Raw genomic sequence first — 13,458 nt, forward strand, 5'->3', positions numbered from 1 at the left:
TGCAATTTTCAGTGTGCTACGCATACGATCAGTCCAGGACAACCAACATTATTAGACTTTTATCGTAGTGTGTGACTGGTTGACATTGTTGTCTATTCACTCTTTTGGTGGCTGTCTTAATTATCTGACATCGTCGCTGTGACACCGGGGGATGAGGATAGTCCTTCGGAAAGTCCCTCCATCTCGGAAGTACTATCGCTACATTGTAACGAATTCCAACACACTTTCCAGACAAACAACCTAACTTTTTGCGAAAATTAGAGACGAATTGATTCACTTTTTAGGTTGCATAACACTTGCTTGAAAAGTTGTAACAATAAGCGGGGCTTCCGCAAGGGTTTTTAAAGCAAAATATTTAAAAAAAAATATGCGGCAGATTATATACGCAGTGTTATATAGTAGAAATAAATGTGTACAACGACAGCTGTACGGTTGATACTTTGATAGTGTCATATAAAATATTGTGCAGAGTGTTTGTGTGTGAACGACAAGTTAGCGGGTGCTGCTACGACAAATACTAATCCGGGCTACTAGTCCTGGTAATATTAATAAAACAAGCCCGCATGTCATTATCAAATCTATTTTCAGCACTTGGATCGACGATTTGTATGGCAATGAATGGGGGAATTTTTACCTTGTTTTGTTGTGCACTTCGCTCGTTTAAAACACTGCGTTGTTTTGTGACTGACACTACTGGCAGTCGCACGTGTCCTAATCACTCTCTTGACTAACGCATTCTGTGTTTTGGTGTCACCGTAATTAACTCAAAAGTACTTTGCAATACAAAAGTTGTGAGAATAGCCCTGAATAGCCTGAGATTGACGCGTGGTCGTAATATCCACTGAATTTTGGCACGCATTGAATGTACAGTTTGAATAATAACACCGAAATAAACAATATTTTTGTATGATTAGGCCTCTGCTATAATTTCATTATGTCAAACTCAATTATAAATGATATCAGTTTATATTTATTTTGTCATCATTTGCATATTTTAATAATTTACTGGGCAAAATGTAGTTAGATAGTCCATTATATAGCATTTCGTTTATTTCCTCAATTTCTGTGTTATCCACACCAAATCATTGTGGTGAGAATTGTGTGTGTATGCTTGTGTAATAAAACTAGGTCGTGGGAGAGTTATGGGGCTTGCTGAAAGAAACTGAAAGTAGGGTTTTGAAGCATGTTTACACATGTCTGAGGAAACAATGAAGTCTTCTTATCACAGGGCATGTCACCCAAGGCCAGTCATCCACTCTGACTTTTCACTTGTGGAATTTGGCTTCATTTGAACAGTAAGACCATTGGATTCATGAGAAAACGGGCTGCTTGGTTATTTATGTTGACATTATGTCCATTTCAGTACTCTGTGTAAAACAATAGATGGTATATGATATGTTCTCATGGTGTGGGAAATACTGAGGATATTTTTAGATTTGTTTTTAATGACAGTCATTCACTTTAGAATAATAATGAAAATTTGCATATTAACTAGTAACTGTTTCCTGGTACCCCTTCAGACATACACTTATATACTAGTACCATGTTAGCAGAGCAGACAATAGGTATTATTCTTGGGACAACAACGCTTGATATAGCAATTGAAACATAATACTGAACAGAGAATATATAGTTAAGATAGTATTTTAATTATTTAAAATCTGACAACTATAGACTATCATTATATTTTTGTCTTGTTAATTAAAGGTTACTGACTTGATACAGTTTAATATAAGTGGAAATAACATACCTAACCATATATCTTTGTATAAGAAAATAAAATGATGGTGGGAATAGTACCAAGAATAAACTTATGATTTGATCAATCTGGCAATCTGCCAACCAGTCAGATTTCAGTTTTGGTAAAACAAGTTTAAAATAGGTCGAAAAGTATTACTAATAATTTTGTCACAAAAATATCTTGTGTGTACAAAGTATTTTACATGTTGCTGCTAGCACAAGTCATAGATGACTTTTCTTTGAATGAGATCAAATCTGTACATTTACATCTAGATTATAGTAGCATGTGTGCTGTTGGCACTTCTGCACACAGCCTGATTTAATACACCAATTCCCAAATGAATTCAATGTTTTGGTTGGGAAAATTATTATTGTGTGGATTATGACTAGAGGGAAAATGTAATTACTGCCTTGTTAAGTGCAAGTGCAACTATATATTGTACTTCCTATTCTCAAAGCAGTGCTTAAAGTAATTTACACTTTTTTTTCCATGAAAGCTATTTATTTTACTAGGTGCTAAAGTAGAATTCTATATCTCAGTCTCAGCATCTAATTTTAAATTACATTTGGGTAGTAATCATTTTGTTTTGAATGTTTTTCCTAGTCCCAGATGTTTCATATTCAAATCAATTGATCATTTTTTGAACCCTAGAGACAAAAAAATAATATAGATGACAGCAATTTCTGAAATGCATTAGAAATAGGATACACTTACTGTAAAATGAGCTGCAGCCAAATAAACGATTTCTGTTCGTCAAGTCTCAGAAAAGTCAAAATGGACACCAAAGTACTTGAAATTTTATATATCATATTTATTGAATTTTGTTTAATTTGATACTTACATTCAATTACATACATACATACTGAAATTATTTACAATGGATCATATCGACAAAAGTTGTTTATATTTAAAAAAAGTTAATCGAAATGACAAACTGGCTTCTACATTGTAGATCAGTGTGACTGTGTGTGTATATATATAGACAGATGTGGTCATTGATGTTGTCATTAACATTTGTCTTGAGGGCATGGTATCAGTAGTTTTCAAACTGTGGAATATTATGCATCAGGATGGGATCATAATATAATTTGGGTTTGTCTGCCAAGCAATAATAATGACCTTAGTTTAAAATATCAGTGTATCAGTGTAACCTACATAATTTTTGTAAATTGCTAATGTGTTTTATTTTTGCATTAGGCAGGTTTCAGCACAATATAAATTCTTTAATTTTGTTATATCTTTGAAAAATGAATGAAAATAAATTTGATGTGGTTAATTGTGAAATTGTACCTAGCATTTGTTGTAGCTGATAACTCTACAACTGAATTTTCCTTACATTTAAATTTATGTTCAAAAATTGAGTCTAGTGGTTCAGGAAAAATAGTTATTGTCAAATCAAATTCAAAATTTAACTCCAGAAAATTGATGAGAATACACGTAAATTCTGACTAGTTGTTGAGATTGCAATATAGTCAAATAGCTGCTGGCGAACTTGCTATGAAGTATAAGCTACAGTCACAAACTCAGGTTGTGAGGCTTCACTTTGTACAATTAAAGACGATTTGCTCTCATATAATTTATTACTCACAAAAATTGCATTGTTCTAGAAATGTTTTTTGGTGAATCGCCAGTGAGTGCTTTTAATGGAACAATTCTGAACACATTGATCAATCAAGCCTTTGTAACACAAAATAAAAATATTTTAATATTTTAGAAATGATTTGAGAACTCAATTTTCTTTTCACCAATATTGTCATTTTAAAAAATTTATGGCTATGAAATATTTAGAAATTATTTAGACTGGTATGAGATTTTAGTTGATATAACTGTATTTAATTTTGACAGATTAGGTTTTACTTGAATTAAGAATTCAACAATAACTATAGGTAATTGATTAATTAATTAACATCTCTGAACATTAACAATTAGCACACCTCAGTAAATTAATAATCATTTAACTGGTCATTATCTATTCATGAGTATTTCTCATAGCTAGTCTGCAAAGTGGTCTCCCACACTAACTATCAATTTGTGCACGCTTACCTGCTCTGATGCCTGGGTCTATTTTAATCATCAAATATGTCCAACTTCACTCGTGTATTTTGTAACCCTGTGCATTTGTGTCCTCATATAAGAGTTGCAATTTGACTTTATCAATGAGATTTTTTTTGATTAGCCATGAAGATGGGAATACAATTAAAATAAAAAAACAATATATCCTAGTTGTCATGAGAAATGATTTATTTGTTTCATTGTAATATTTTCCATGTATTTATTTGTGATGACTGTAATGCAAGATCAAGCTAAATATGCTTGAGGCAAGACTTTGCGAACACACAGACAACAGATGGAAAACTTGGACACCAAGAAATAACGTGGATGCAGTCTCTGATCAATATTTAAAGAAAATGTAATTTTTTGGTAAAAATAATCCTATGATCATAAAGAATTATAGCTAAGTGGTGTAAAAGTACACCATGCACAATTTTTTTTATGAAATCTTTGAACACTAGGCTACATATATTTTCCCTCTAAATTATGCAGCATTAGGAACAAACATTTTCATAATCAGAGAAATGTCTGAACTTTGATCAACAACCTGACGATAAAATTACATCCATGTGAAGATCGTTACATGGAAATATGTACCATGCTGTGTTAAGAGATTTATTGCATCTGACTCTTATGTGTGTTGTTCACATATACACATTACACCAAAACTTTTCTTTGATGACATTTCATTTCATCTGTGCAACAATTTAACATATCTATATAATGTTAACAATGTAGTTAGAAAACAAGTTGGTCAGCAGTCAAGATGCAAGCCTAGTTATGATTGCTTAGCATATCAACTGAAATGTCATGTCAAATCTAGTTATGATTGCTTAGCATAGCAACTGAAATGTCATGTCACATCTAGTTATGATTGCTTAGCATAGCATCTGATCTAGTTATGATTGCTTAGCATAGCATCTGAAATGTCATGTCAAATCTAGTTATGATTGCTTAGCATAGCAACTGAAATGTCATGTCAAATCTAGTTATGATTGCTTAGCATAGCAACTGAAATGTCATGTCAAATCTAGTTATGATTGCTTAGCATATCAACTGAAATGTCATGTCAAATCTAGTTATGATTGCTTAGCATAGCAACTGAAATGTCATGTCACATCTAGTTATGATTGCTTAGCATAGCATCTGAAATGTCATGTCAAATCTAGTTATCATTGCTTAGCACATCAACTGAAATGTCATGTCAAATCTAGTTATGATTGCTTAGCATAGCAACTGAAATGTCATGTCACATCTAGTTATGATTGCTTAGCATAGCATCTGAAATGTCATGTCAAATCTAGTTATGTTTGCTGAGCATAGCAACTGAAATGTCATGTCAAATCTAGTTATGTTTGCTTAGCATAGCATCTGAAATGTCATGTCAAATCTAGTCATGTTTGCTTAGCATAGCAACTGAAATGTCATGTCAAATCTAGTTATGTTTGCTTAGCATAGCAACTGAAATGTCATGTCAAATCTAGTTATGATTGCTTAGCATAGCAACTGAAATGTCATGTCAAATCTAGTTATGATTGCTTAGCATATCAACTGAAATGTCATGTCAAATCTAGTTATGATTGCTTAGCATAGCAACTGAAATGTCATGTCAAATCTAGTTATGATTGCTTAGCATAGCAACTGAAATGTCATGTCAAATCTAGTTATGATTGCTTAGCATAGCATCTGAAATGTCATGTCAAATCTAGTTATGATTGCTTAGCATAGCATCTGAAATGTCATGTCAAATCTAGTTATGATTGCTTAGCATAGCAACTGAAATGTCATTACAAATCTAGTTATGATTGCTTAGCATAGCAACTGAAATGTCATTACAAATCTAGTTATGATTACTTAGCATAGCATCTGAAATGTCATTACAAATCTAGTTATGATTGCTTAGCATAGCAACTGAAATGTCATGTCAAATCTAGTTATGATTGCTTAGCATAGCAACTGAAATGTCATGTCAAATCTAGTTATGATTGCTTAGCATAGCATCTGAAATGTCATGTCAAATCTAGTTATGATTGCTTAGCATAGCATCTGAAATGTCATGTCAAATCTAGTTATGATTGCTTAGCATAGCATCTGAAATGTCATGTCAAATCTAGTTATGTTTGCTTAGCATAGCAACTGAAATGTAATGTCAAATCTAGTTATGTTTGCTTAGCATAGCATCTGAAATGTCATGTCAAATCTAGTCATGTTTGCTTAGCATAGCAACTGAAATGTCATGTCAAATCTAGTTATGATTGCTTAGCATAGCAACTGAAATGTCATGTCAAATCTAGTTATGATTGCTTAGCATAGCATCTGAAATGTCATGTCAAATCTAGTTATGATTACTTAGCATAGCAACTGAAATGTCATGATAAATCTAGTTATGATTGCTTAGCATAGCAACTGAAATGTCATGACAAATCTAGTTATAATTGCTTAGCATAGCATCTGAAATGTCATGTCAAATCTAGTTATGATTACTTAGCACAGCATCTGAAATGTCATTACAAATTTAGTTATGATTGCTTAGCATAGCAACTGAAAAGTCATGACAAATCTAGTTATGATTGCTTAGCATAGCAACTGAAATGTCATGACAAATCTAGTTATGATTGCTTAGCATAGCAACTGAAATGTCATGTCAAATCTAGTTATGATTGCTTAGCATAGCATCTGAAATGTCATGTTAAATCTAGTTATGATTGCTTAGCATAGCATCTGAAATGTCAAATCTAGTTATGATTGCTTAGCATAGCATCTGAAATGTCATGTCAAATCTAGTTATGATTGCTTAGCATAGCAACTGAAATGTCATGTCAAATCTAGTTATGATTGCTTAGCATAGCAACTGAAATGTCATGTCAAATCTAGTTATGATTGCTTAGCATAGCATCTGAAATGTCATGTCAAATCTAGTTATGATTGCTTAGCATAGCATCTGAAATGTCATGTCAAATCTAGTTATGATTGCTTAGCATAGCAACTGAAATGTCATGCCAAATCTAGTTATGATTGCTTAGCATAGCAACTGAAATGTCATGTCAAATCTAGTTATGTTTGCTTAGCATAGCAACTGAAATATGTCAAATCTAGTTATGATTGCTTAGCATAGCATCTGAAGTGTCTTGTCAAATCTAGTTATGATTGCTTAGCATAGCCTCTGAAATGTCATGTCAAATCTAGTTATGAATGCTTAGCTTAGCAACTGAAATGTCATGTCAAATCTAGTTATGATTGCTTAGCATAGCATCTGAAGTGTCTTGTCAAATCTAGTTATGATTGCTTAGCATAGCATCTGAAATGTCATGACAAATCTAGTTATGATTGCTTAGCATAGCAACTGAAATGTCATGACAAATCTAGTTATAATTGCTTAGCATAGCATCTGGAATGTCATGTCAAATCTAGTTATGATTACTTAGCATAGCATCTGGAATGTCATTACAAATTTAGTTATGATTGCTTAGCATAGCAACTGAAAAGTCATGACAAATCTAGTTATGATTGCTTAGCATAGCAACTGAAATGTCATGACAAATCTAGTTATGATTGCTTAGCATAGCAACTGAAATGTCATGTCAAATCTAGTTATGATTGCTTAGCATAGCATCTGAAATGTCATGTCAAATCTAGTTATGATTGCTTAGCATAGCATCTGAAATGTCATGTCAAATCTAGTTATGATTGCTTAGCATAGCAACTGAAATGTCATGTCAAATCTAGTTATAATTGCTTAGCATAGCATCTGAAATGTCATGTCAAATCTAGTTATGATTACTTAGCATAGCAACTGAAATGTCATTACACATCTAGTTATGATTGCTTAGCATAGCATCTGAAATGTCATTACAAATCTAGTTATGATTACTTAGCATAGCATCTGAAATGTCATTACAAATCTAGTTATGATTGCTTAGCATAGCAACTGAAATGTCATTACAAATCTAGTTATGATTACTTAGCATAGCATCTGAAATGTCATTACAAATCTAGTTATGATTGCTTAGCATAGCAACTGAAAAGTCATGACAAATCTAGTTATGATTGCTTAGCATAGCAACTGAAATGTCATGTCAAATCTAGTTATGATTGCTTAGCATAGCAACTGAAATGTCATGTCAAATCTAGTTATGATTGCTTAGCATAGCATCTGAAATGTCATGTCAAATCTAGTTATGATTGCTTAGCATAGCAACTGAAATGTCATGTCAAATCTAGTTATGATTGCTTAGCATAGCAACTGAAATGTCATGTCAAATCTAGTTATGATTGCTTAGCATAGCATCTGAAATGTCATGTCAAATCTAGTTATGATTGCTTAGCATAGCATCTGAAATGTCATGTCAAATCTAGTTATGATTGCTTAGCATAGCAACTGAAATGTCATGTCAAATCTAGTTATGATTGCTTAGCATAGCAACTGAAATGTCATGTCAAATCTAGTTATGATTGCTTAGCATAGCAACTGAAATGTCATGTCAAATCTAGTTATGTTTGCTTAGCATAGCAACTGAAATATCATGTCAAATCTAGTTATGATTGCTTAGCATAGCATCTGAAGTGTCTTGTCAAATCTAGTTATGATTGCTTAGCATAGCAACTGAAATATCATGTCAAATCTAGTTATGATTGCTTAGCATAGCATCTGAAGTGTCTTGTCAAATCTAGTTATGATTGCTTAGCATAGCATCTGAAATGTCATGACAAATCTAGTTATGATTGCTTAGCATAGCAACTGAAATGTCATGTCAAATCTAGTTATCATTGCTTAGCTTAGCAACTGAAATGTCATGTCAAATCTAGTTATGATTGATTAGCATAGCATCTGAAATGTCATGACAAATTTAGTTATGATTGCTTAGCATAGCAACTGAAATGTCATGTCAAATCTAGTTATCATTGCTTAGCTTAGCAACTGAAATGTCATGTCAAATCTAGTTATGATTGCTTAGCATAGCATCTGAAATGTCATTACAAATCTAGTTATGATTGCTTAGCATAACATCTGAAATGTCATGTCAAATCTAGTTATGATTGCTTAGCATATCAACTGAAATGTCATGTCAAATCTAGTTATTATTATTGATTCCACCACTGCTACCAGACTTATTTGCTCTATATACATCATAGTAGAGAATGTGTATCTTCTTAGAAATTAAGATTCGTAAAAGCATAAATTTTGACTTATGGTATTAATTTATTATTTTCTATTAATTAATATTTGCCTGGGTAGTATTTTCAAGTGACCATATTTGCAACGATTTGTGGACTACAAATGTAAATGCTGTTTTTCAAACCCAGAAATTTCTAATAAACATCAAATTTACTGAACACTCAATTATATGAACATCTTTTCAATACAATGAAACGAAGCAGTGTATCATTTTTTTTGGAGGGGTTGGGGGGTGGGGTGATTTATAGGAGTTTCTGATATTGGCGATTCAAATAAAAATCAGAATTAAAACGAGTGCTGGAACATGCAAACAAATAACTGTATGATGAAATTGTGATAAAATTCTGATACAATCATTAAAAAAATACCCTTCCTCTCTCTATATTTTATTTACATGTTTAACAATTGTCCTCGACTTGCACAAACTTGTTAAAGCAGTTTTCAATGTTTTAAATCTTCTGTTTGGTCAATTTTAATAAATAATGCCACATTCTGAATTGAAGTTGATCAGATCTATATGCAACTTTCAAAATAAAAAAAAATAATTACAAAAACATAAAGAAAATTAAAAAATTATGCTTGATAAACCAAAACATTAAGTCTTATTTAAATCAGATTGGTGGGAGCCTTAACAGTTTATAATCTGCTTTATTTGTTAAAAAAATACAAGCTCTTATAAAATTTATAATTACTATATAAGTTATTGTGAGACTTGCGCTTACATACTCGAGCCAGATTGAAACATTTTAAATTCAAAATTTGAGTGTCCATTACATTGTCCCTCAAGCTTATTTAAATATAGACGTTAATTATAATGTTGCTGATTGTAAAAATAACTGACCTCTGACCAGCTTTACAATCAGTTTTTACCTGGTAGTATTCATTGCGAGTGCATGGTTTTGTCAATACTTACTCTAAACTGACTACCAATCACTTTCTACCTGGTTGTGTTAACTGTTAACCAATTTAATAAACAGTTTTACCTAGTAGTATTCACATCAGTATATATGCTTAACTGCTGTAATTTTTTCTTTATTGGAACCTTTTCTGCAAGAATTGCAATTCTGTGTTGCACTGTCTGCACTTTAGTTCATATGAATAATAAAAGATTGTAAAAGATAACTATTCAATATGTGCATGTGATGAGCATAGTGGGTTTACTTAGCTCAGGTGTTGACTGTCCAACAATGATTTATGATACATCTCTCTGGATTTTCTACTACATTTGTATCTCTGCTATCTTAAACATTAACAGGTACAGTACATGGCATTTACCTACTTGGTTGTCATGACTACTATTTGAACCAAACATATGTTAATTCCATTCAAACAGGATATCTTAAGTAAATGCATATAAATTGATTATATCGTTTATGTTCTTGGCTGTTACAAGTTGTTTATTCAAAATTGACTGTTTTGTATACAATACAAACTTCTACATCTGAAAATTATTCTCATTTTTGGTATTTGAGAAGTGAAAAGTGAAATTGCTTGAATACTTAGTGCATACTTTCTCACCAGTCTGTCTGCATATTCTTCATCTCCATAGCATACATGCATATTTTCTTTTGTTGCAAATTGTGATCAAAAATATTTGTGGTGGAAAAATAAATAGAGTTGGAGGTTTACTGATGAATACCAACCAAGTCATGAAGTGTAATTTGGGGTTTTTCAAGTCATGGAGTTTTAGGTCATGCAATATGGTAATTAAATATACCTGGATCATTGTCCATGATGCATTCTGGTAACTTCTGAAAAAAATACTTTGTTCTGGATTAAAAAAGCACAAAAGTTGATGACTTTTGTTGAAATCAATAATTATGGATTTTAATAAATTTGTTGCCACTGTTTCATAGATCATGTGACTGTGAATAACCTTAAAATAGCAGTAGCTTATCACACATTGAATGGCCCAATTATATATAAAAAAATGATTTTAAAAAATGTCCTAAATGGAAAATTAATTTGAACAAGCCCTGTATGAATTATTTTGTGTAACTTAATAAATGGTGACAGTAACATAATTAAAATGTGTTCATGTTAGATATATTGGACCTGTATAGAATAATTGCATTGGTGATTCATAAATGTAGGCCATTAATTACAAACCATTAATTGATTTTATATGCAAAAAAAAAACTATTGTCTTTTTAGCTAAAGTTTGTAAAACTATCATCCAGTGCATTATAATTTTGGTTTAAAAATAATAGTTTCCATAACAACAGTATTTGATCAAAGTTTATTTGATAATATGACTGTGGGAAAAAAGAAATGTTGAATTCCTATTTGGCATTTTGTAGCTGTTTAGGGAAGCACTAAGCATGCATGTATAAATATGTACATAGCTGAACTATGCAGTTCTTAGCAACAAGTCAATGATGTCAGGCTATCAACTCCCAGTGAATACAAAGGCAGCAAAGCATAGAAACAAACCGTTTTGTTCAAAATAAGCAATAAAATGAGGTTGTTTCGACGGATAGTGTGTACTTATGTACAGGAGAGACAGACCAATAATAATTTACATAGAATGCTGTTTGAACGTATTGTTGAATTATACACCACCCAGATGCTTTGATGTAGACTTGTGATGCATTGGGGCACAATAATTAAAAACTACACTTGCACATGAGTACACATGCGATATCCATCAATTACTTGTCAATAGACTAACTTTTTAACTATTGTTACTTTGAACACATTGTACTATTCTTGTTATGTAACAAACAAATCATTGCTTGTGACAGCTATGAAGATACTAGACAAAAAGTCACATCAAACTGTTCAACGTAATGTGTGACGGATAAGATGTAAATTTATGATGGTTCTAACCCAAACCTGTTATTTCACTGCTTATCTTGATAAAACAAATATTGGAGTAGTTGCACATTGGAATTTAGTACCTTAATTTTGCCCTCATTTTGTAATATTTCTGTCATTATTCAGTATTTTGAAATACGGTTTCCTGAAAACAAACTGTTTCTGCTGTAAGTTCATAGCTGTATTTAGTCCCATTACAAACTGAAACTACAACATGGTCTATTGGGACCCAAATTGAGTCACATTATTAATAAATTCATGTTACAATGATATAGTCAAATATGGTTGTATCAAAAGCATAACATAAGCATTTTGATTTGCAATGTGATGCGATCAAAATCTGACTGGTTGTAGTATCTCCATAGTAACTACTCCAGTATAGGTACACTGCTTTTAATGAGTATTTTAATAGATATTTTAATGCATTTGCATATCAGGTAACTGCTTTACATAAATTTTCTTGCTTGTTTAGTTGTTTACCACAAATATATCAGAAAATGCATATCTTTGACACCTGGTAATACTCAAATCTGTTCACATTAAATCCTACTTATATACCCCTTTAAGTTGTAACTGGTTTGGTTGGTAGTCATGCCGACCACATTTTGTCATTGCCAGCTAAAACTGAAGTTTTATTGAAAATAAGTTACCGACAGTATTTGTTTGGTGCTATAAACATAGTATGTTCATTAAGTTAATAATGTGCAATGGTGTTTACATTTGTCTACCAACAGTTTCCTAGGTAGACAGTCTTAAGATGTTTAAAACATGTTCATTTGATTGCCAAACCAATCATAAAGCAACACTTGATAATGTTTCCTAAGTTGTACAATTTTAACAGGTTTTCATGGTAAAAGAATGTGAACCAAATAAAGCGCCCCCCCCCCCACAAAAAAAAAAAAATGCACTCTCCTCAAATACACATGTATGTATGGGGGTCTAAAAACTAACTCTGCGACGCGATTGTGCGACTCGCCGAATGTTGATCATTGCACTCTGCGACAGGATCGCAGTGTCACTCTGCGAAGAGCACGATTTCTATAGGTTCGTTGGTCGAACAGCGCGAACCCCAATGGTCGATGTTCACCGCATGCCTTATAAAAAATTAAGTTTTAAATGGTAAAAAAGGTACGGTAAAAAAAAGTGTGTAAACACTATGTTCCGGCGACATGCCACACTGTTCGGTGATCGGCAAGCACATGGAAGACAAATTGTGGGACCAAACAAATGACACATGGTTTACGGTGATTAGACACATCACACCGCTGGCTAGAAAAGTGTAACGTGCATGTTGGTGTTGACTGGCTATTTACGGTGTAACGTTTTCGCCATCGTGGAGTTGTAAGGTTTCGTCCCGACGACTATGCTCATTAGCATAGGCGGCAGCGAAGTACAACGAATGTTGTACGTCTGCTTTGACTTTGTTGAGTGCATGAAGGAAAATAATTTGCATGCAGTGAAACTTGTGGTCTACAATCGATTAGCTGGTATTTTAACCAGAAATGAAATACTTTGTAACAGTTGTGAAAAGTAAACAAAAACGGCGTTGGTTTGTGGTATGAATGTAATTATTTTTGTATCATAATTTTCGAAGTCAGTATTACTGAAAATTATGGTTTATTTTTTTAAATGAACGCCAAATTTTGGTGGTCCATATTGATCTTAATGTAGG

The 13,458-nt window shown here is 32.4% G+C and overlaps 1 protein-coding gene across 1 annotated transcript in view; it reads left to right on the forward strand.

Moving 5' to 3' along the window:
* Nucleotides 1–13,458, forward strand: part of LOC100366991 (protein jagged-1) — a 248,417-nt gene that overhangs the window by 827 nt on the left and 234,132 nt on the right. The window lies entirely within an intron of this gene.

This window comes from Saccoglossus kowalevskii, chromosome 2 (genome assembly GCF_978046115.1).
Source record: "Saccoglossus kowalevskii chromosome 2, keSacKowa6.1, whole genome shotgun sequence".
NCBI classification, from domain to species: Eukaryota; Metazoa; Hemichordata; class Enteropneusta; family Harrimaniidae; genus Saccoglossus; species Saccoglossus kowalevskii.